Here is a 24,131-nt window from a genome sequence, read left to right on the forward strand (position 1 = left end):
AAGCTTAAGATCTTCCCAGTCCCATGCACACTCCCAGAGATTCTGATTTAACTGATCTCAGAAGCTTGAGTCTGGATATTTCCAGAACTTCCAGATGATGCTCAGCTATGCCCAAGGTAGAGAATGAATGTCACTGCAAATTTTCTTTAACTCTGTCACCAGTGCTTTCTTTTCTTTGTAGCTGGTTATACACAGGTCTCATCTTCCCTGTCAGATTATAAACACCTGAACCATGTGCCTCTGAGGGTTTCAGAAATGAAGTAAATATCACAATAAGAGTTTATTTTAAAATGAGTCATGTTGAATGCACAAAGCACCCTGTTTGCATTTGCTGAATGCATGCAGTAGCAGAGATCTTATCCACTTAATCACATGGCCTTCAGACAGAGCTCAAAAGATTCCAGAGAAACTGACACAAGCTCAGGAGCTCCCTGCAGAGACTTCCTTCCTACTCATGCTAATCCCCTACATTCCAGTCCTCCCTCTGCCCTCCAGCATTTGCTGTCTTTATCCACAATTTGGGAGTAAATGTCATCTGATGAAGCCTTCAAAATATAGGGCAGTCCTGCCTTCCATCTGTCAGCAATGAAGCTCACTCACACTGACTTCCCTGCACTTGAAATTCACCCCATGTTTTTCCTCCAGCTAAATCATCAAGCTGCATGACAAATTCTCCAGGTAAGTCTCTGATTGTCAAAGCTCTGTTCCTCCCTAATGTGGACAAACCCTGCCCAGAAAAAACTGGGCACAGTCTAAACCTGCAGACAACTCAGAGAAATGTAGTTCTAACCTTCACAAATGATCATTTGTGGTCTTTTGGGGATCAGAATTGATGAGGGAGCAGGAGGCTGGCTGAGGACAAAGCAAAAGCTGGTGCCTTGCACCCCCTCTTCACCCGCTCCCCTCCATATGTGTAGCATTCCTCAGGCACCCCTGATCGCCATAAAATGATAAATAGTTAACTTGCAGGGCTCGCAATCCTGCAGAACAGGAATCTCCCTTGCTCTACAAGATGTCCTAGAGACCTAAACAGGGAGGTTACCTTATCAATAGCACAAATTTCCAGAGGCAAATAACTCTTGGTTCCTGAAGCCCTAATGTCCCCCTCCCACCATAAACTGGAGGAGACTGGGGTAGAAGGGAATGTAAATGATAGCCGGATCATAATACCCCACCAAGAATCCCCCAATTATCTTGATGTTAGGGCCTGACCTAAAGATGACATTGATCAAGCCATAAGGGCAAAGACTCCCCCCCCCCCCCGCACCTTGTAGGCCCTCCCTAGCATGTGAGAACTCTGTCGAAATCTCCCATTCCTTCACCACCTCCCCCCAACCATGGGGTATATAACATGCCCACCTTCACAACCCGGGGCAGCAGCTCTTCCTGCCCACGGGTCCTGTCCCCGTGCTTTAATAAACCACCATTTTGCACCAACGATGTCTTAAGAATTCTTTCTTTAGTCGTCGGCTCCGAACCTCCTCACCCCACCGAACCTGACTTAGGTTCTGGGACTTATCAGAATTGGAGAAAAAATGAAAGATGGTATTCTTTTTCCTGGAAATTTGACATGACAGAAATGGGGAATTGCTCAAGATAGTTACAACTGATACTGTAATTCTTTAATCAAGGAGCTTTAACTCTTTCTTTTTTTTAATAGATTGATAGTCCTTTTTAAAAATTATTTTTATTAACACATAAAGCACTATTTGCCCCCGGGATACAGGTCTGTGAATCATCAGGCTTACACACTTCACAGCACTCACCATATTACATATCTTCCCCAATGTCCATAACGTAACCACCCTCTCCACACCCCCTCCCCCCAGCAACTCTCAGTTTGTTTTGTGAGATTAAGAGTCTCATGGTTTCTCTCCCTCCAGATCCCATCTTATTTCCTTTTTTCCTTCCCTACCTCCCAAGCCCCCCACTCTGCCTCTTAAATTCCTCATATAGGAGAGATCATATGATAATTGTCTTTCTCTGATTGACTTATTTCAAGGAGCTTTAACTTCTTATAGTAAAAATGTGTTCTCTACTCTAGTCTATTCATTTTATGTGCTAACTACTCTTCCATCCACCACACTGTGGGAATGTTTCGTCACTGTTTCATAGCCCTTTGGATCTGTTTAAAATCCATGTGGGGATAGGGATGTTTCAGGTGCCCTGCTGAAAATCCACATAACTTTTCCTCAGAGACACTTCTCCGAGGATCCTAAGGGAAGGGACCAGTGTTTATTGATTACCTGCTCTATGCTAAGTAGTATCTATGTTTTATTTTCACTTGTACAACAATGCTGTGAGTTAGACACAATTATCCCCATTTAATTGGAAAGAAAAGAAAGGCTCAAAATTAGCATAAATTTCTGAACAGATCTGCACCCAGATTTCTCTGGCTTTGGTCCTCTTAGCCATTATATCAGTGCTTGGTTTAAAAAAAAAAAAAAAAAAAGTGCAGGTTATGATGACCCAGAGCAGTATGAATTTCTCAACTCACATTAAGAAATGTGAATTTCTCAAAGTGTAGTCCTTAAGCATGCATTGGAGCTGCCTGCCTTGTTTGTGTTGTAAACATGCAAGTTCCTGAGCTCCATCTTGGCTTCATACTCAGTAAGTCTGAAGGTGGCTCAGGAATCTCTATTTCTAACAAGCAGTCCCCTCCTTATTTTTTCTGAACATTGGACTTTAAAACCACTGGCTTAGAAGATATTTGTGAGAAAATTCTTCACTGAAAGTTACCAAAATTGAAAAGCTCTTACAATGAGATTCATTTTGGGAGTTAAGCCAAAGTGAATACATCCTCTGAACTATTAAAAAAATCATGTTTGTTTAGAATTGAACTGAATGCAATTTCAAAAATCCAATCATAAACCACTAGGGTAGTCTTGTGTCTGTTGCTACGAAATCCAAAGAACTTGGGAAATAAGAAGAATTGAAAGGTGTCCCAACACTTTCCCTAGATTCTCTAAAAAGAAGGAACATAGAGTGGTTTCTGCACCAGAGATGTTTCGAAAATCCTGCAAGTGGAGGAACTAGCGAAGGAGTGATATTGTTATGTCAAATGTTTGTAAATGAAGAGATGTGGTTTGAGAGTGTGCTCCATCAAACACCACTTTGGTGCTGGGTACTCCCTTTGAAACCAAGAATCCCTTTTTGATTTTAAGATAAGAGGCTAAAATTAACATCTGGAAAATTCTGTTTAAAGGAAAGGTTGTGCAGTTCCAGTTCCAAAAGCATCTGTGGATTGCTATTGAAAACTCAAACATTTCGACACCTGGCTGGCTCAGTCGGTTAAGTGTTTGCCTTTGGTTCAGGTCATGATCCAAGAGTCCTGGGATGGAGCCCCATGTTGGGCTCCCTGCTCTTTCTCCTCCCAGCTCCTTCCTCTTTCTTAAATAAATAAACAAAACTTTAAGAAAAGAAAACTCAAACATCATGGTGGAGCTGTCTCATAATAACTGTGCCACCAGAAGATCACTGAGTGGGTCACCATCTGAAGACAGATTAGAAATATACTTGATGCCTTACTGAAGAATCTTTACATGTGAAAGACCAAGAAGGCCTTCCCCACCTCTTGAGCAAGGAGGGCTGATTGGAAATGGAAATACTTTAATAGGAGAATGAGGAAGTGGCCACCAGGATAGCCCTTTTACTGATGCCTTACAAAGAACAAATATGGACTCTCTTTGGGACGATTTTACTAGGGATGTGACTGAAGAAGAGATGAGATAGTAGGAAAAAGTCTGAGCACCTGAGAAGATGGTAGACTAACATCTCAAGTACCATCTTCCCCCAAGCAGTGGAAGAATAAGGCATGGGAGAAGGGATGGGGGCTACATGTAGGAGAAACAGCTGTCCAGACAGTTAATCCTATGGCTACATGAACCTGAGCAGACTTGTTGGCATCTAATATTCTCTATAACATGAGTTCTTCTTATATTTGCTAGGGGCTTTGGGGATTGCACATTACTACATTTTATATGTGAGAGGACTAGCTTCATCTGTAGTGGTAAGGAAAACCAAACAAGCTTTAAAACAGTTTAGCTGAGGCAATAGCAAAGGCCTGAAGATCAATAAGAAAGTCAATAGAAAGCCATACAAAGATGGCTGCCAAGTGGCAAATGATTCCAACCTTCAGCCCAACTGATCCAAATGGGAGTTTTGTTGTGTTATATACTGTTTGAATTTGAGCAAGTAGATTGGTCCCACTGAGGTTTAAAATGTGGAAAGTAGAGAGTACTATTGGAAAGTTTCTCTTTCATGGGATAGTTGTAAGACTTAAATGAAGTATTGCATGTAAACTACTTAGCTTAATGTCTGGAATGAAGTAACACTTAATAATCATTAAGGATTGTGGGTGATGAAATATACGACTGATGGATTCATAAATGCCCTGCTCAGTTTTCCCAAATATAATAGACCTGAGTGGGACATCCCTTGCAAATTGGGATGCCTTGCCAATACTCTTTGACAGAGGCAAACAAAAGAATACAGTTCCAAAGAGTGGGGAAAGATGGCATTTGGATGGGATGGGGGAAATGTCAGCTTCAGATACTGCTACAGATGCAAGTGTCTCCTGGTGTGTCAGGAATGAAATGTTCTACATTTTTAGATAAGAGAAGTAAGATTTCCCTCTGAGAGTTGATGAATAGAACCAGCACAAAATGAATGATGTTCAAAGACAAATACAACATCTATAAAGAGAGGACAAGATTAACCCATATCAGTGCAAAATTTGCCTTAAGATAGTAATAAAATTTTAAATAAGATGTGTTAATCAGTAAAGAAAGAAAATGGTTGGTCAGCAGAAAATATGCAGTCAACATTGAATCAAGAATCACAGAAGCAAATGTAGAAAGTGTCTGTCTATGAACAGCACAAGACCTATAAGAGGACTCTGGGTTATTGCCTTTGTTTTAATAATCTAAATAACATTTTCTTCTCATTTCATTTCCAAACAGGCTTCACACATTGATTCTGTTCCCTTTTGTCTATAGGAATAGAGTGGGCTAGAGATGTTAAGGCGAGCCATCTGGTCAAACTGAGGAATAAGGGTTTTTTCTTTTTATTATATTTTCCCTGATAGTATCCTTATTTATGTACATCTGTAACTTGGAATGCTGGCAAATGTGACTCTAGGTTAACAATCTAGTTGTTGATAAGATCAGATTTCTGAGCCTACAAAGCAGATGGACATGAGGCTCAATGAAATGCCATATGACAGACTTTTTGGCAGCTGGCTGGCTGGGGAAGGCAGATTCACCCTATTTTCATACAAATTATAGGTCAAGATTGAGTCCCATCACAGATGCTCAAAGTATGCTCTGAAACCATTACCAAAAACCCATAATAAGTGATTCTCACTCTGTTTCGTCTTGCAAAGTACAGATTCTTCTCTTCTGTGTGTTAGTTAACTAGACCATCATAAACACTCCATCTTGCCCCCAGCATCTGCAAGAAAATAGCTAATCGATCTTGTTTCAGAATAATAGAAATCCCTCAGTCTGTAAATCACACAGAAATCTGGCAGATCAGAGCATATTCAAACCAAGAACGAAAACATAAATTACTCTGTAGAAGATGGCATGTATCTATTACTGCCCACCCGTGGGCTATGCTGTCAGATATAAAATTTTCTCAGTCCCACATAGCCACTATGTCATTCAGGCACTCATGCCAATATCCGGGCCACCTCTGTGGCTCTTCAGCATACAGGAGCAGCTGTCTCAGCACCAGCAGATGGAGTTGCAGGAACCCAGAGCCCAGGCATGACTTATTCATCAGAGGAATCAGTGGGTCCTGTCCATGGTGATGGAGTAGGAGGGCCATATGGAGAGCTGCAAGATTAGCAATAGAAATGGGCCCAATTATTTTTAAGAAATTACTTATGTAGGTGCCTGAAAATGTTTTCAAAAGAAGGCACATAAGAGTATTGTGTGGTTCTTTCTTCTCCTGTTGCTTGTCTTGGAAGATGTATAGACAGACTATTCAGGTTTAGGTAGAGTAGATAATCAACTCCAGGGAAAGCCAGAAGCTGGAAACAGATAAAGATAGGGTCTCTGAGCCTGCAGGGAGCCCCCACTTTTTGTTTCCCAAGAGCTACAACTACTCAGCTGTTGTGGTTTCTATTTTATGGAGCTCAGTAATCTTTTGAGGTGCTTTACTTTAAGGATTTTTCTCCTCCTGAATATACCCAACCATACAAGCATGCAGCAGGCTCTGCTTCTCTGCCTCAGAAGAGGAAGTCAGTACAAGCAGAGAGATTTCTTGGCATTTGTGTCCAGTTATTGAGGATTTTTCAAGGCTGGTAAAAGAGGTGGAGAGAGGAAATGAGATGCTTCAGAAGTCACAGGGAGGAGAGAGGAGTTCAGGGTCTTTATAACAGGCTGAGAAGAGGAAACCTGACCTCAGAGAGGTACATCTTGGAAAATAAAACCATGAGAGGACCTCACAGAAGTTTCCTCCCTCCCATGTGGTAGTGCACATGAATGGACACTTAAGAAAACTACAGCTAGTCTTAAAGGTTAACTTGCTCTGAGCTTAATGCACTCTTTGCTTGCTGACTTAAGTCCCTTGGTCTGTAGCAGAACGTACCTAATTTCCTTGAGATTTGAAGACCACTGGCTTTGAGGGATGAAGAACCAGACTTTCCCAGAAGATAAAGCCTGGCTATATTTGAAAACAGCTGCGGCTGATGTCAGCAAGTCTGCTCAGGGTCATGTAGACATAGGAATACCTGCCTGGGCACCTGCTTCTCCCGCACATAGCCCCGCCCCCTTTTCCATGCCTTTCCCTTTACCCTGGACAGGGAAGATGGTTCTTGAGACATTAGTCCACCATTATCCCAGGTTGCTGGATTTCCAAGGAAAGGAAAGATTCCTTTCCCAGAATGACTTGTCTTTTGAGTGCTGATTTTTAGACAGCAAGCATCCAAGCCTGAGTTCAGAACTGGTTCTCTGCTGAGGAACAGAGAACAAAGCCAGAGGAAAGGGACTATAAGTGGAAACCTGAATAAGTAGGTAATCAATGCCCAAGAACCTTTCCCCACACATGAATCCTTTTCAGCCATTTGTAATTCATGACCCTAGAAACATGACACATTCCTATTGACACACCAAGATTAAATGAAGTACAGTTCCTGCCAAAGCATTGGAGGTTACAGGTGATTGATATTCTCCCTTACCTAAATTTAAGAGTTCATCTTTCTTGGGTGAAGAAGAGAACACTTCGTTCTGGTTTCTTTCTTTAGCAGGTGGGAAGGTATTGGGATGGATGCTGAGGGGGATTTACTTGAGGGGATTTCAAGGAGTACTGCTGGATGCTGGGATGGAGTTCCTACTACAGAAAGTTATGAGGTATGTAGCCAGAGATATAGAATGATTTGGGGAACAACAGTATATCAAAGTTTACCCTAGATGGTCCAGTGAAGAGACTTTAAGGAAGGAATCATTTAGAGGTGAGGAGCAGGACCATGGGGCAAAACCAGACATGGTGATGGTACCTGGAGTCAGCAGCAGCAGGAGGCTCTATTGTTCTGGGAACCACATGCACAGAACGGTGAAAATAATAAGGTGTTAGCCATGGAGAAAGGTCCTTTCATAGGAGCTGTTGTTGCAGATAACACAGCTCTTCCCAGAACAAGTTATAGAACAAAGAGGTATTAGGGGAAAAGCAGCTAGTTCCTCACTAGTCTAACCTCCAATCTCCTTCTGCTGTTTTCTATTGTTGGGAGATAATCAGAAACCCACCAACCCAGTGAAAACCTTCTGGTCCCCTGGTATCAGCCCCATTTAAGTAGGACAGAGGTTGAGGATAAGTCGGGTAGGAAACAAAGCACAGCCAAGACAGGTGCTAAGGTCTAAGGTAAAGTATGCAGTCTAAGCCAAAATCTTCAGTTCCCATAGGTAGCTAGGGAAGAGAGGCACCAAACCACAGAACCAAGATGGTGTTCCATGGGGCAGGAAAGCAGGTGGGTAAGAAGGGCGTATGGAGACTTTTGAGGACTTCAGAGAGCTCTAATCCCAGACTGGCTTTGTTGGATGTCATTTTGATTGTGCAGTGGAGTCAGTGTATTTTCAGGGAGGTTGAACATTCAGTGCCTCTTATGTGTTGCATTCAGAATAGTAACATTTAAATCTGCTAAACAAGCCATTCATGTAACATGGAGTCAAAGACCGGCAGCCCTTGTCTTTGTTCTCAGCTAAACTGAGGTTTCTCTCCTGCACCCCACAGCCCAAATTAAAAAGAATTTTTTTTTTTATTGAGGTCAAATTCACATATTATATTATATTAAATTATATTGTTTTCAGATGTACAAGTTATTCAATATTTTTTATATATTGCAAAATGATCACCATGATAATTCTAGTTAACATACATAGTTGCAGAATCAACTCAGGGTCTGAGAACTTTTAACATCTACTCCCTTAGCTCTCCGCTTTCACTTCTGATAAGCAGGAATGGTACAACTAATCTCCTGAAAGTCTTTACAATGCAAATAATATCTCGTCCAAAATTTGTTCTAGCCAAAAATTTTGTAATCTCTAAAGCAATTCAGTCACAAACAAAAAAAGTTTAAAAGTTTAGTTCTGACCTGACCTTTATTACCCGTGAAATACCAAATTTTATTGAAATAAGAAAGAAAGCAAGAGATTCAGTACAAGAGAGGAATAAAGCGAGAGTGATACAGCCCCTAGCTGGAGGCATTCAGGAACCTTGCTCTCACCCTCTTTCATGTTCCAAGGAGGTGAGGGGCCAAGAATACATGCTGTTTGGATCCCCTTCTCCACCACAAAACATACACCTCTCCCATTAGTTTCCAACAGGGTTGTTGTCTTTCTCATTACAACACTTAATATTCCAAGGAGCTCAAGTGAATATGCAGGCTTCTTATCACCTAGCCTCAGAAATCCCAGAACATCATCTCCTCCCCATTCTATTGATAAAGCTGCTAGGGTCAGCTTAGATTCAAGGGGAAGGGAGGAAGTCCCGTTTCTTGAGATGGGCATGTGTATTGGGAAGGGATAGCTTAATGCTCCACCCTAGAGACAAGCTACCATTTCAGGGTTCCAGAATTTAGAGTTTAGAATAAAAAAAAGTCTGAGTTCAATCCCAGGCTCATTCACTTACCCTTGGAACTTGGGGCAAACTATACAATTCCCATTAGACTGTTTCATCATGTATAAACTGAGAGTAATGATACTACATCTTTCAAAGTGTTGCTGACAGGACTTCCTCTCTGTTTAACAGCTTCTTGTTGAAGATATCTAGCCAGTGGGTTCATGTGCCAGATCCTGTGAGAGGAGAGAGATTGCTTTACTGTGCCACAGAGTGACCAGTTATGGTTGACAATTTCATTGTTTATAAGTTAATCTCCCTATGCCTTAGTTTTTTTCAACTGTAAAATGGACATAATAATGGTGTTGGCTTCATAGGAACATTATGAGATGAAGTCTAATTTTTGCATTGCTAGAATATCATTATTGCTCAATAGATGTTAGTACCTGTTATTATTCACATGAATTATCTCTAATCCATGACACGAAAATGCAAGATAGGTATTTTGTCCTCATTGAATGCATGAGGAAACTGGAGCTCATGGGAAAAATAAAATTATCTTTCCCAAAGTCACAATGTTAATAATGATGAAGTCCCAGAACCTAAGTCAGGTTCCGTGGGGTGAGGAGGTTCGGAGCTGACGACTAAAGAAAGAATTCTTAAGACGTCGTTGGTGCAAAAGGTGATTTATTAGAGCACGGGGACAGGGCCCGTGGGCAGGCAGAGATGCGGCTGCCCCGGGTTGTGAGGGGTGGTTGGTTATATATACAGGAGTTGGGTAGGTGAGGACAAAGGGGTGTTCAGAAGGGTTATTGGGGCAAAGAATACTATCAGGATATTGAAGGCTTAGTTGCTATCAAGTAAAGACAATTGGAAGTCTGGTGGAATGTTACATTCCTGCTATCAAGCATCCTTGTTAATGAGATTTAGGTTTAGAAGAAATTTAACTTTATTTACTTTTCCTTCTACTTCCACCTCCTTCGGTTTTTTATGGAGGGGAGGGTGACATTAGGGCTTGAGGAACTGAGTTCTGTGTCTTTGGAAATTGGGCTATTGATAAGGTAACTTCTTTGTTGTAATCTCAAGGACATTTGCAAACCAAGGGAGACTCCTGTCTTGCAGGATTGTGATCTCAGCAAGTTAACTATTTATCATTTTATGGCAGTCAGGGGTGCCTGAGGAATGCTACACATATGGAGGGGAGCGGATGAAGGGGGGGGTGCAAGGCGCCAGCTCTTGCTTTGTCCTCAGCCAGCCTCTTGCTCCCTCATCAATAAGTTATGAAGTTAAACTCAGGTCATGATGATAAGAGGAAAATGAATGAGAATGTGTGATTTGGGGGCAAATAGAGCAAGAATAACTGGGTGAAGGAAAGATAGGCGAGTGTGAGAAGAGATGAGGAGGGAAGCAAGTAAGTCTCAGAGAATATTGGTGGACTGTATGTAGCACAGAGACAGATGTGGACACAGGTAAGAGACAGCTGAAAATCTCAGAGATTCACAACAAAGAAAAAGGTTACAAACCTGAAAGGGAGGTCGCAGGATAGAAAGAAAAAGAAGGGGAGGACGATGCTGGAAAGAGTGCTAGAAAAGGCTGAGAGAGGCAGAAAAATCAGGAAAACTATTCATGATGCCGTGTTTCTGTGAAACACATATTTGGCATGGGCTCCTTAAGAAAGTACATCCAAATGTAACTTCTATACGAAGTTAAAATTCATTCACTTACAAGTGTTATGGTTTGGGGATGAATAACTTTTCTTTGTAGAACTCAAGTAGTAAAGACCTGGTCTCTCCAGGAAATAATTAGGACAATAATAAAAATTTTAGAAAGGTCATGCACTAAGATTGACTCAGAATTGGAATGATAATGTGGGATCAGATGGCGCCACAGTTGGGATGTGACTTCGGCCTCATCTGTTTATCTGTCTGCCTGTGAGGCAGCTGGCAGCACAGAGGGCTCTGAGCTCAGGGCACTCGCCTGAAGAGACACTAAGAGGAACTGACAAACACAAGACTGAGTATGACTTCAGGTTCCCAGAAAGATAGATATCTTTGCTGCTTGGGCAAAGAATTACCAATTCAAATATATACATGTGCACATGCTTATAGTAATCTATGCCTTATGTCCAAATTATGGACTAGCAGTTATTAAGATAAAGACAGGCTTCACAAAATTAAAACCTTTTTACTTTGCAGAAGAATTTGTTGACGGGATTAAAAAACAAGATAAAGACTCGGAGAACATATTTGAAAACCACATATCTGACAAAGATCTCAGGTCTATAAGATATGTAGCCCTTTTAAAACTCAATGGTTAAAACAAACAATGGTGCCTGGGTGGCTCAGCGGGTTAAGCTTCTGCCTTTGGCTCAGGTCATGATCTCAGGGTCCTGGGATTGAGCACTGCATTGGGCTTTCTACTCGGCAGGGAGCCTGCTTCCCCCTTTCTCTCTGCTTGCCCCTCTGCCTACTTGTGATCTCTCTCTCTTTGTCAAATAAATAAATAAGAATCTTAAAAAAAAAAAAAAAAGTAGCCCCTTTAAAACTCAATGGCTAAAACAAACAAACAATCCATTTGGAAAATGAGCAAAAGACACAAATACACATTTCACCAGAGATCACATACAGGTTTCAAATAAGCCTGTGAAGAAGTGCTTAACATCATTAACTATTAGGGGAAGGCAACTTAAAACCAGAGGATATATCGTTACACACCAATGAGAAAACTAAAAACCAAAAACCAAAAAACAAAACAAAACAAAAAACAAAGCACTGCCAATACTAAGTGCTGTTGCAGATACAGAGAAACTAGATCATTTATCTATTGCTGGCGTGAATGAAAATGGTAAAACACACTTAGTTTGGCAGCTTCTTAAATAAAAAATAACAATAATAAACAAACACTAGCCATTGCTTTCTTCAACATTTATCCCAGAGACATAAAAACTTACATCAACAAAAATCTGGATACAATTCTTACAGGCTTATCTGTAATAGCGAAAAACTGAAAATAACCAAACTATTCCTAATAAATGATAGCTAAATAAACTGTGGTACATTCATACTGTGGGTTACAAAACAGCAAAACAAAGAATTGAATACTGACACATAGAGCATCTTGGAGCAATCTTTAGAGAATTATACCAAATAATAAAGCCAATATTGAAGTTTATATGCTATACAATTCCACTTATATAACATTCTCAAAATAACAAAATTATAGACATAGAAAACAGATTGTGGCTGTCACAATTTAGGGATGGTACAAGGGGATGGGTAGGCATGATTATAAAGAAATAACACAAAGGGACCTTTGTGGTGATGGAGCAGTTCTATATCTTGATTCAGATAGTGGTTACACAAATCTACACATTGAATAAATAGAATAAGTTAGCATATACTTTGTACCAATGTTGGTTTTCTGGTTTTGATTTTGTACTATATTTATGATGTAATCACTAAGGATGGCTGGGTCATGGGTACATGGGATTGTCTTTGCAACTTCTATAAATCTATAATTATTTCAAGTTGAATTTTTTTAAAGATAAAAGTAGTCAATGGAATATAAAAATGGACAAAAGCCTTGAGAATGTATCTCATAAAAGAATATTTGAGCAGCTACTGAGCATATGAAAAGATAAATTTCTACATTGATCATCAAGGAAATACACATGCATATATTTACATATAATATATAGTAAAAATCATTTCATATATATTTGCATTTCCTTGATGATTAACATGGCAGTATTTCAACCAGTTGTTGAAAAGGATGCAAAGCAAATTGAATTCTGTCACATTCCTAATGTAAATTTAAATTTGCAAAAATAAATAAGAAATAAATTTGTGCAACCATTTGAAAATGTGTTTGGGAGTGTCTACTAAAATAGAACATTCACATAATCTATGACTGAGCATTTCTATTCCCGAATTTTGCCATTTATACTGGTGACATGTACAAGAATACCTATAGTAGCAATTTTGAAATAATAAAAATTGGAAACAGCTCAAAAATCCATCAATATTAAAACTAATAATACAGTTCTGAATAATTTTACAGTAGAATACTACATAGCAGTAATGGGACAGATTTCTATTACATGCAACTATGTAAATGAATCTCACAAAATATTAATATAAAGGAACAGATACAACATAATGTATATTCTATGATTCCATTTGTATAAAGCAAACAAGATACAAAACTAATTTCTGATGATTCAATCCAGGGTAATGTTTACCCTTGGAGAGAGGAGTTACTGAGCAGAAGGTGAATGAGGGGATACTGAGGTTCTGGAAATGTTCCATATCTTGATCAGGGCCAAGTTACATCATATGGGAACTTCATCCAACTGTGTTCATGTTTTTTCCTTTTTGTTTGTTATTTTTGATACAATGTTAACTTAAAATGAAAGCAGGAGAATTGATGAACTGATTTTTATGTGAAGTATTCTAATTAGGTTATGCACTTTTTTGTGAAGGATACCATAGAAGTATGTAACTTTCTCAGTACCTCGTATCTGTGTGTGTGGGTGTGTGTGAATACTCTATTAATGTCTTATGTGAGCTTTGACCATCAATTGGTTAAGATGGATCTTTCAGATTCTTCCACTATAAAGTTATTATTTTCTTCTTTGTAATTAATAAAATAGATTCTGGGGTAATACTTTGAGACTACGAAAATATCCTATTTATCATCATATTGTTTCCTATTTATTTATTTATTTATTTATTGAAGAGTTTATTATTTATTTATTTGTTTGTTTATTTGACACAGAGAAAGAAAACACAAGCAGAGGGAGCAGGAGTCAGAGGGAGAGGGAAAGGCAGTCTCACCAAGCAAGGAGTCCAAAGAGGGGTTCGATCTCAAGACCTGGGATTATGACCTGAGCTGAAGGCAGACACTTAAGGACTAAGCCACTCAGGTGCCCCTTATATTTAAATTGTGTTTTTGTACTAAAAAAATCATGATACCTATATTACCACTTTATGATTATTATTCCTGAATTGATATAATTACAACAAAATAAGCAAAAGAAACAGACATTTTAGTTAGTCTATGCGGCTTTATGATGGTGAGTATTTAATATATTTAAAATAGCTCACAGATATCCTCCCTCCATTTCAGGGCCCCTGGAATCTTCAGGTAGGAAAGCAATTGACTTTGTTGCAAACTCCCTCTCTAATTTAAACTTAAATAAAGAAAAAAACACTTTTAAAGCCTGTTATGAACTGATTTCATACATAGGTCTCAAAATGACCAACTAGTTTTCTTTGGGCCATGGGATCCCCAATTTTTTTTTATGTTAAGTATTCTTTTGAAAGGCAGATTTTAACAGTAATGGCTTTTTTAAAAATTTATTTCTTTTCAGCATAACAGTATTCATTGTTTATGCACCACACCCAGTGCTCCATGCAATCCCTACGTTCCCTCTCTAATACCCATCACCTTGTTCCCCCAATCTTCCACCCACCCACCCCCACCCCCACCCCTTCAAGACCCTTAGGTTGTTTTTCAGAGTCCATAGTCTCTCATGGTTCACCTCCCCTTCCAATTTCCCTCAACTCCCTTCTCCTCTCTAACTCCCCAAGTCCTCCATACTATTTGTTATGCTCCACAAATAAGTGAAACCATAGGATAATTGACTCTCTCTGCTTGACTTATCTCACTCAGCATAATCTCTTCCAGTCCCGTCCATGTTGTTACAAAAGTGATCCCAGATATTTTTTAAAATGGTGTTTGTTCTATAGACCCTGTCTTCCCGGCATTCAGAGTCTCAATAAATGTCATTCCTTTAACTGTTGACCTATAAATTCCCTCACTGTGACTTCTCTCCATGGTCCAGCTCCAACATGAGCAAGAAGATATCAGTATTTGTAAGCATTTAGAAATTTTTAAAAAAAATGTTAAATGGAAAACAAAAATAATTTTAACTATCATTTGTATCCTAGATAAACTGAAGCATTTTAAGAATGATTCTCTATGTTCCATACTTGTCAATTATCCTAAGTAAAAATCTTCCCTTCTGGGATGTGAGAAACAGGTACAAATAAATCTGTAATTACAAATAAATCAACAAATAAATATAAGCAGACCAAATGCATCAATGATAGGACAGACATTTTCAAATTAAATGATAAAATAAAGTCCAGATCTATCCTGTTTGCAAGAGACACACCTAGAACACAATTATATAAAAGAATTGAAAGCAAGATAATGAGAACGTCATATCAAGCAATTACTAACAAAAAAAATACAGAATCAGTTACATCAAAATCAGGCAGAATATACTCTAAGACAAAAGTATTAATAGGAAGAGAGAGGGCCCCTACAAAATGGTGAAAGACTTAATTCATCAAAAAGACTCAATGATTCTAAATATATATATGCCTAATAAGAGAACCTAAAATTATATAAAGAAAATTAATAGAACATCAAAGATAAATCCACTCTTATTCTGTGAGGTATCAGTGTATCTCTTTGCATTATTATAGGTTAAGCAGATAATCTAATAGCAAGTATAGAGAATTTAAACAAAGGGATTAGCAACCTTAACCTACCAGCCCTGGTAAAATCTCAATTTTCATTTCTATTATTTCATTTTCTTATACCACAAATCTGTCTCTTATTATGACTGTAGTTGCAAAAATTTAAAACAAAATATGAGCAAATTGAACTCAATGGTTTATAAAAAAGAAATTAAATTGAGTTTATCCCATCTATGGAAGATTTAACATTTGAAAATGTATAAAAATGAATTTAGCATATTAACAAATTAAAAGAAAATAATGAGTGCAGAAAATTGAAAAAAAAATGAAAACTCTTTTAAAAGTAGGAATAGAAGATAAAACTTTAACCTGATAATGACTTTCTATTAGAAAAGAAAAATAGGGACGCCTGGGTGGCTCAGTTGGTTGAGCAGCTGCCTTCGGCTCGGGTCATGATCCCAGTGTGCTGGGATCGAGTCCCACATCAGGCTCCTTGCTCGGCAGGGAGCCTGCTTCTCCCTCTGCCTCTGCCTGTCATTCTGTCTGTGCTCGCTCTCTCCCCCTCTCTCTCTCTGATAAATAAATAAAATCTTTTAAAAAAAAAAAAGAAAAAGAAAAATAGAGTGAATATTATCATCTTAAATGGGGAAATACAAAAATAACACACTTGAACATCAGGACAAAAACAAGAATGTCTTAAATAAGACAGCATTTTTGACAAAACAAAAACCTAGCTAATAAACTAGCTAATCCACACTATCAAAAACATGGACAAATAGGCCATGGTGTATTTCCATATTGCAATATCAAGATGAATGAACTACAATGTCATGCTACAATATAGATAAATTACAAAATGTAACAATGAGTAAAAAGAATAAATGATAGATGTAGATATGAATATATAGAACCTTTTGGAGAATATATATATAATTACAAACATTTCCAAATGGTAACATGAAGAGTTCTATGGAACTGTTCCTCACTGAAACAAATATGAGTGGTAAAATTTATTAAAGAAACAACCATTTGAAGTGTCTGGAAATTGTCCCAAGAACATACAGTAAATATAGAAATATTTATTCAAGAAAACCTATTAAAACTAGGTAAGAATGGCGAGTCTGTGACACTTGATATACACTGGTTCCCTACTGCCTCTCTCCCTAACTTAGAGTGAGAGACACTACTATTTGGAAGGGTGTAGCCAAGAACATAGGGTTTTCTCTCCCTCTCAACCCCAGGATCCAGTTGATCCTGGATCAACTTGGGGATATTGTCTCCCCAAGAGGGCATGCTAACAACTTCTCATTTGTCTCTTCTCTACTCCTTGTTGCAGAGTCTAAATCCCAGATGACTGTAGACAAAAGGTCCAGGATTCCATTCCAACACTCAGCCTCAATGCAGATAACAGAGATTCCACCTCAGGTGTTTGAGGCCAAGAGTTCTGTGTCCTAATTTCCCTCTTGTCAGTTCAGTTTTTGGGTAGATATGCTATGCCAACAGAAGTTTGAGAAGTAGGGGTATCATTTCTGGAGAAGTGGGATACTGTTCCTTCCTCCAGCTCTGGACCAGTGGCTCAGAGAGTTTTCCTAGGAGGAGAGGTAGACATCAAGAAAACTCTACTATTCCCAGAGGAAGTGTCTCTATTTGAAACAGAGTGTGGGGAAGTTCAAACCAAAAAGCATTCCCCAAAGCATTTTCACATTAAACAATTAACAGGAGGCTGGTAACTCCATGAGAGTAACAATTCCAACTGTAAACCAGTTAATTTACCAAAAAGAACCAGGGAAAAAGTTAAGATGAGCCCTCCTGCAGTCTGAATGAACTTCAAATCTGGCTGCAAAAACTACCTCTGCAAAGAGCTCCAAATTTAATTGTATTTGACTTCGGAGCAAGGGCATTCTAGAAAACAATAGAGCAAAGCAGAAATCTGTGAACTCTAATAGCCAACTATGATGCCAATATTCCACTGCCATCCACGATTACATGTGTGCCTGAGGCTGTGCCTTCTGAAGAGTGACTTCTCAAGTTTCACACTGTGGGGAAATATATTTCACCAAAATAATGTGCCAAGTTATTAAAATAATAAATAGAAAAATAACAACAAGCCCAGCTCAGAGAAGAAAGGGTCAGTATATAGAATTGTTGCAAAATATTATCTAAAGTGTTCAATTTTCAACAACAACAACAACAAAACATAAGACTTGGAAAGTACAGTTCATATACCAGGGAAAACTATAGTCAATACAAACTGCCCGAGAGAGTAAATAGATATCAGATCTAACAGAAAAATACTTATTTTCATTATAAGAATGCTCACAGAAGTAAAGGAAAGCATAATTAGAGAAATAAGATAATGTATATTAACATTTATCAAATACAGAATATCAATGAAGATATAGGAATTATAAAAGAAAAAAACAAACAGAAATTCTGGGGTGGAAAAGTACTGAAATGAAAAATTCCTTAGAGGGTGTCAATAGTAGATTTGAATTGTCTGAAGAAAAAAAAAATAGTGAATTAGAAAATAGATCTATAGGGATTATGCAATCCAAAGAGCAGATTTTAAAAAAGGAGAGTGAACAGAACCTCAGAGAAATGTGACACCATTAAATATATCAGTATACACATAATTAGAGTATCAAAAGGAGAAAAAAGAGAGAACAAGAAAAAAAAATATTCAAAGAAGTAATGACTAAAAACCACTAATGTACACATTCAAGAAGCTAATAACCTACAAGAAGGGTAAGTGCAGGAAAGATATCCATCTAGACACATCAGAGTGAAAATGTTGAAAGACAAAGAAGAGTCTCAAAAACAACAGCAGAAAAATGACACCTCATAAGCATTGAGGAACCCAATATGATTAATAGCTGACTTTTATTAAAAACAATTGAGGCTGGAAGGCAGTGGGATGACATATTCAAAGTGCTAGAAGAAAAATCATTAACCAGAAATATTTTACCCAGCAAAACTGTCAAAATATGAAGGCATAATAAAAATAGTCCTAGATAAAAAGAAAGTAAAAAAATTCATTGTTATTTCTTGTGATCCACCTCACAAGAAATAGAAGTTCATGCTGATAACAGACAACCTCATAGCAGTAATTTAAATCCATATTTAAAAAAATAAAGAGCACTGGAAAAGCAATTATAAAAGGCTATAATTCCATATTTCTTCTATATTTTATTAACCTATTTAATAAATTGTATTAAAATACTATATAAATAAAATATTTAAAAAAAAAATAAAAAAAAAATAAAATAAAATACTATATAATTTATATACTGATAAATGGTTATATTTGAATGTATGTAACATGTGAATCAAAAAGAATTTATTGGGGTGCCTGGGTGGTTCAGTGGGTTAAGCCTCTGCCTTCAGCTCAGGTCATGATCTCAAGGTCCTGGGATTGAGCCCCACATCAGGCTTTCTGCTCAGCAGAGAGCCTGTGTGCCCCACCCCTCCGCCAACTTGCCTCTCTGCCTACTTGTAATCTCTCTCTGTGTGTCAAATAAATAAATAAAATCTTAAAAAAAAAAAGAATTTATCAGGATTCTTGCTTACTCAAGTAAGGGCCTCACTTATTATAGTGTAGCAGAGCAGGGTTCACTATAGATATGTATACTTGGAAGGAGAGACTGGGAATGGTATACCATTTGCCTTACCACTTCCCTCCTAAAGCCATCCTTATTAGTGACATCTTCATTGTCTCAGTCACTCAAGCTCAAAACATTGAAGTTTCTTTCAACATGTCCTTTTGGGGGACATACCATATGTCATAGTATTATTAATTAAGGGCAAAGAACTGGGAGTAAGAAAGGTTTGGAGTTGGATCCCACACACTAGTGTACATCTAACTCTAACACATAATGGTCACCATCTGTGACCTTGCACATATGTCTCTGAATCTCAGTTTAACCAACTAAAAACAAATATATCGGTTATATTTACTTATAAGAGAGGCATTGCAAACTGTGAGGCAGTACTGAGTGCCCCGCACAGATGATGTAAAATGGCAGTCTTACTGGTACCTGTGAAAAGTAACAAGTTAACTTCTGAGAAGCAGATAAAATAGTACCTGGCACAAGGGCAGCACTTAAAAAAGTTATCTATAGTCAGTTTCCTTCTTCTGAATCTTCCTTAGTATTTTGCACAGTTGTATTTGATCAGTGCATCTACATGGTTAGAGTTAGAAGGAATCTTGAAGGTCACCTAAGTCAAGCTTGGCAGCTATTTAGTAGATGTGTCCATGACAGACATTAATAATCAATTCCAGTACTTTTTCCTAAATTGCTGCGAGGTCAGAGTCCTTGTCAACACAGGATTTCAAGCAGCTCTACTAACGCATTAGAGTTCACTTTAGGGTAAAATCTGTTTACTCTTCTTGCCATTGGCTGAATTTCACCCTTGGTCCTTTGTCCTGTGTGTTGTCTTCCTAGAGGCAAACCCTATACCTGGGTCTCTTCTAGGGAAGCCTCTCCTCTAGCCTTGCCTGGAATGATTTGCAATGCCAATTATGGGACCCCCTCAGCTGTCAGCTCTGACAGATAAGTAAAACTAAATAGTCTTGGTGGCCTTGACATAGCCAATGCCAATCTTTCCACAAACCAAGTGACTGCCATTTCCTCATGCCCCTAGGTGTTATTATGTTATAAGGAAAAAAATTTACCTTTAATTTTCTTTATTCTGAACTTATTTGGACATACACTACATGTTTAATAATAACACTGTTTTACACAGCTTAATAAAGTATAATTGACATATAATAAGTTGCATAAAGTTAAAATGTACAAGTTGATGAGTTTTTACATATGTATAACCCCATGAGACCATCACCACAATCAGGATAATGAACCTATCTATCATTCCCATGCCCCTTGGTAATCCCTTCTGTCCACCCTTCTCCCTCCACAAGCAACAAATTATTTGCTTTCTGTCACTATTGATTATTGCATATTTCCCAGAGTTTTACATAAATGAATCATAGGATATAAGCTTTGGTTTTTGGTCTGGCTTCTTTCACTCTGCGCGGTTATTTTGAGATACACCCGTGTTCTAGTCTGCATCAATAATTTTTTTTTTTAATTTTTAAATTGCTGAGTAGTATTTCTTTGTATAAACTTATCACAATTTCAGTCCCAACATTTCAGTCCCAAGACTTTATAAAGGCTTGCCTAATTCAAGAAGCAGCACACACACACCTAATTTATGCAAGCTAAACGTGTATATGAACAGCACAGTACTGTGATGCTGGATCATGACACATTACCTGTACACAGAGCTACTACTGGTATTAACAAACCTGTGGGACACTCAGTTTTATGCCCAATGAGACATCAGTTAAGTCTTTAAAATCTTCTCTTTCTCCTATATGGGAGGGTATTTCTAGACACTAATTTTCCCATCTAATATTCGAATATGCCCCTAGGTGGATATTTTAGATGAAAGCCTTTTCAGAGCCATATGTGCTCAAAGCTGGGGCTGGTGTTGGACTGAGAGGATAGTAAATTATAGTCCATGAAGAATAATGGTTCTTGGCATGGCTCTCTCAGCTGCCAATATGAAGCACAATGTTTATTCTGAATTTCATTAGTTAAAATGTTTTTAAATATTTGTCAAAAGATTGTTATGTTCTGCAGAGATGTGACAGCTATCTTCACCACCATGGTGGAATTAGTGATTCAGAAAAGTATTGCTTGGTCTAAGTGAAGTTAGGCCATGTTAATGGGCTTCTGTGTCCTGTTACAGATCAGCTTCAAGTTACTTGTGTTCTAAAGAAAAACAATTAAGAAGTCTCTGCAGAAATATAATTAATGCAAGTATTGCACCTGCTGAAATAATTTATTTACTATGTTTTCTCAACTAATTGCAGACTATCCTTATTAAGCGATTATAGCAATTTACTGAACACCAGATTTCCAGCAGTACCTACACAGTACCAAGGACTTGCGCAAAGCTTTTTCGTGTTTCTAACGGAGTGATTGTGCGCTTTGGGAGGCTTTGTTCTCTAGTTAGGATTTATCACTTTATGTTTCCCTGCAAAAATTAGAACATATATCAAGTCTGCAAGTTCTTCACCAGCTTTAAATGTTTTTGATTACAATGTTCCTTAGCTTTGAGGTAATTGGAGAGGGGGAAAAAAACTGTGAAAGGCCTAAATTTGGGCATGTTCAGAGAAGTACCCTTGAGAAGGGAGTGCACTTTCCAGACACATTGTCTCCCCCAGCTCTCCTGGGACTCCAACCATCAGAACACTGACTTCAAAGAGGAAAACAAGAAAATAGAAGAAAAACCCATACCTTCTGGGTGATCATTTCACAATGATGAACTGGCTAATGAGGTCATCAATTCATTTAAAATTAGTTACTGAATTAAAAAATTAAAATACTGTGAATTGTACAGCTCATACATGAAAGAACTTGACAGATGCCTTCTAAGACTTGTCAATAATTCTAAAAATATGTATTATATTACTAATTATGAGCTATAAAGCTAAAAGATGTTTAAAATTAATAATACAACACATTTTAATCAATCATGTTAGGAAAACAACTGGCTTGTCATCCTATTTTGGTTATAGGAAATGCTATTATGAAATCATTGTCGGGGAAGAGGAAACCAACCAGCATGTACCAAAAGAAATTATAAAGGTTACCAGGAAGTGAGTTAATAGCAAAATTAAGCTGTTTTCCTGAAACTCATGATATTCATGGTACCTGTCAGGTTTTCAGATATATAATTTGTTGTTAGTTTCTTCTCTCATCAAAATAGATCTTTTATTTATTAAGGAAGATGCTCAAATTGAAGAAATTTCAGATCCCACAAAATCTGCACCATTGCTGGCTTTCAATCTCTTATTTTGCTAAAGTAATAACATTAAATACTAAATTACACTCAAACAATGTAAACAATCTACTTGCACCTATTCATATAAATATATTTTAATATGAATAAGAAAAAGATACTAGGAAGAAAGAACAATCCCTAACATAAGATTCATGAAAACAAAACAAAAATAAATGTACACTGCCCTTGTTTTCTCCTCGTTGTTCTGGGAAACAACAACACAGATATCTTCACATTCTGGGCAAATTTTCCCACGAGCATTATTGCCCATGTAGCAGAAGGCAAACATAGCACCCTACGCCTGGGGTGATCTGTCCTTATATCTGCCAACAGGCTTCAGGACCATAGTCCCACCAGCCCCAGCATGGCCCCAACTCAAGTCTGGTTTTGCATCCCTCCTTTTTAAGGGGACCCAGATGCAAGACCTTAGTATTGGCATCCAGATGGTAGATCTTGCATTTTGGGCTTACAAAACAATAGTTATTTCCTTCTGGTAAGGTACTTTTATGATCAAATAAGGACCCAGATCATCTCCAGGATTCCCAGCTGAAGAACTGAACTCTGCTTCTAGCCCCATTTTAGTTTAGTACACAAGCTGATCAGTCAGTGTCCTTACGGAGCCTCAGGAACTGATATGAAGGCTATTATTTGCTTTAAATTCTTGGGCGCTGACAGTATGATCCAAGTGAGTGTGTGCCCCAGTTACCATGTCTACAATAACTTGCCCTGGTCAGGGCTTTGTGTGGGAGATCAACTACCATGGGATAGGTACAGGGACAGCTGTACAGGACAGCTTACAGGAAGCTCCCAGAGGTGGCTGGTTTTGCTAACCAGTGCAATGGATGAAAGGAAGGATCTCTGATTGGTGCTCTTGGTGCTTCTCAAGATGGCTGTGTTGTTTAGTGTATTGTAGACACCATGCCTTTGGTGCTTATGGTTTGCAAACCTATAGCCCTGGGGGCTTCATAGATGGTCCTTAACCACCCTGATCCAGCCACTAGATAAAGAATTTTTAGTAGACATCCGGTAGATGATGCACCAGATTCTCCATTTGGGATAGAGTTGTATTTGCCTTGGATGAACTTTTATCCAAGGTGTTTTCAGAACAGTAGAAAAATCAGAAGCTGAGACTCTCCTGGGTCTGCTTACTCATAAGAATATGAGTAGGCAACCCTTACCTATCTCTAACAATAAGTCAGCATCTTTCAGTTCATAGTGAAATCTTGCTTATTTTTATAATATGGGAACTGTACTTGATTCTCCCCACTAAGACATTGTGGGCTATGGGCAGAGAAGCCCAAAAGGTCCTGGTGGCTGTGCTGTTCCTACCAGCTGGGATGACACTTGGACTGTCATATGAGACATGGTCTCCAAAATGCTGAAATGTGACTATGCTGCTTACACCTATAAGCTACCTACCTGACTGGATCCACTTTGGCAACCAAGGCTGGTGAGTATTTTGACAGAGTGTTTTGACCCAGGGGTAGGTATAGCCTCTGGTAATCCAATAGCTGCACACAGAACATCAAAGCTGAATGGATTAACCAGAACTACACATCCAGGTTGGTAGTGTGCCCTCTCTAGTCCCAGTCACTGAAGGAAGGATGGATGGCAACAGACACCCTCTGTCTGGGATGCATGGGGTCTAGTCCTATGTCATGACATTCATCTTTAGTAGGAAAATTTAAGAATAATAACAGAAGTAATGACATCAGCTGTGATTTATTGAATATGGCA

Source organism: Mustela nigripes, chromosome 7, assembly GCF_022355385.1.
Source record: "Mustela nigripes isolate SB6536 chromosome 7, MUSNIG.SB6536, whole genome shotgun sequence".
Classification (NCBI taxonomy): Eukaryota; Metazoa; Chordata; class Mammalia; order Carnivora; family Mustelidae; genus Mustela; species Mustela nigripes.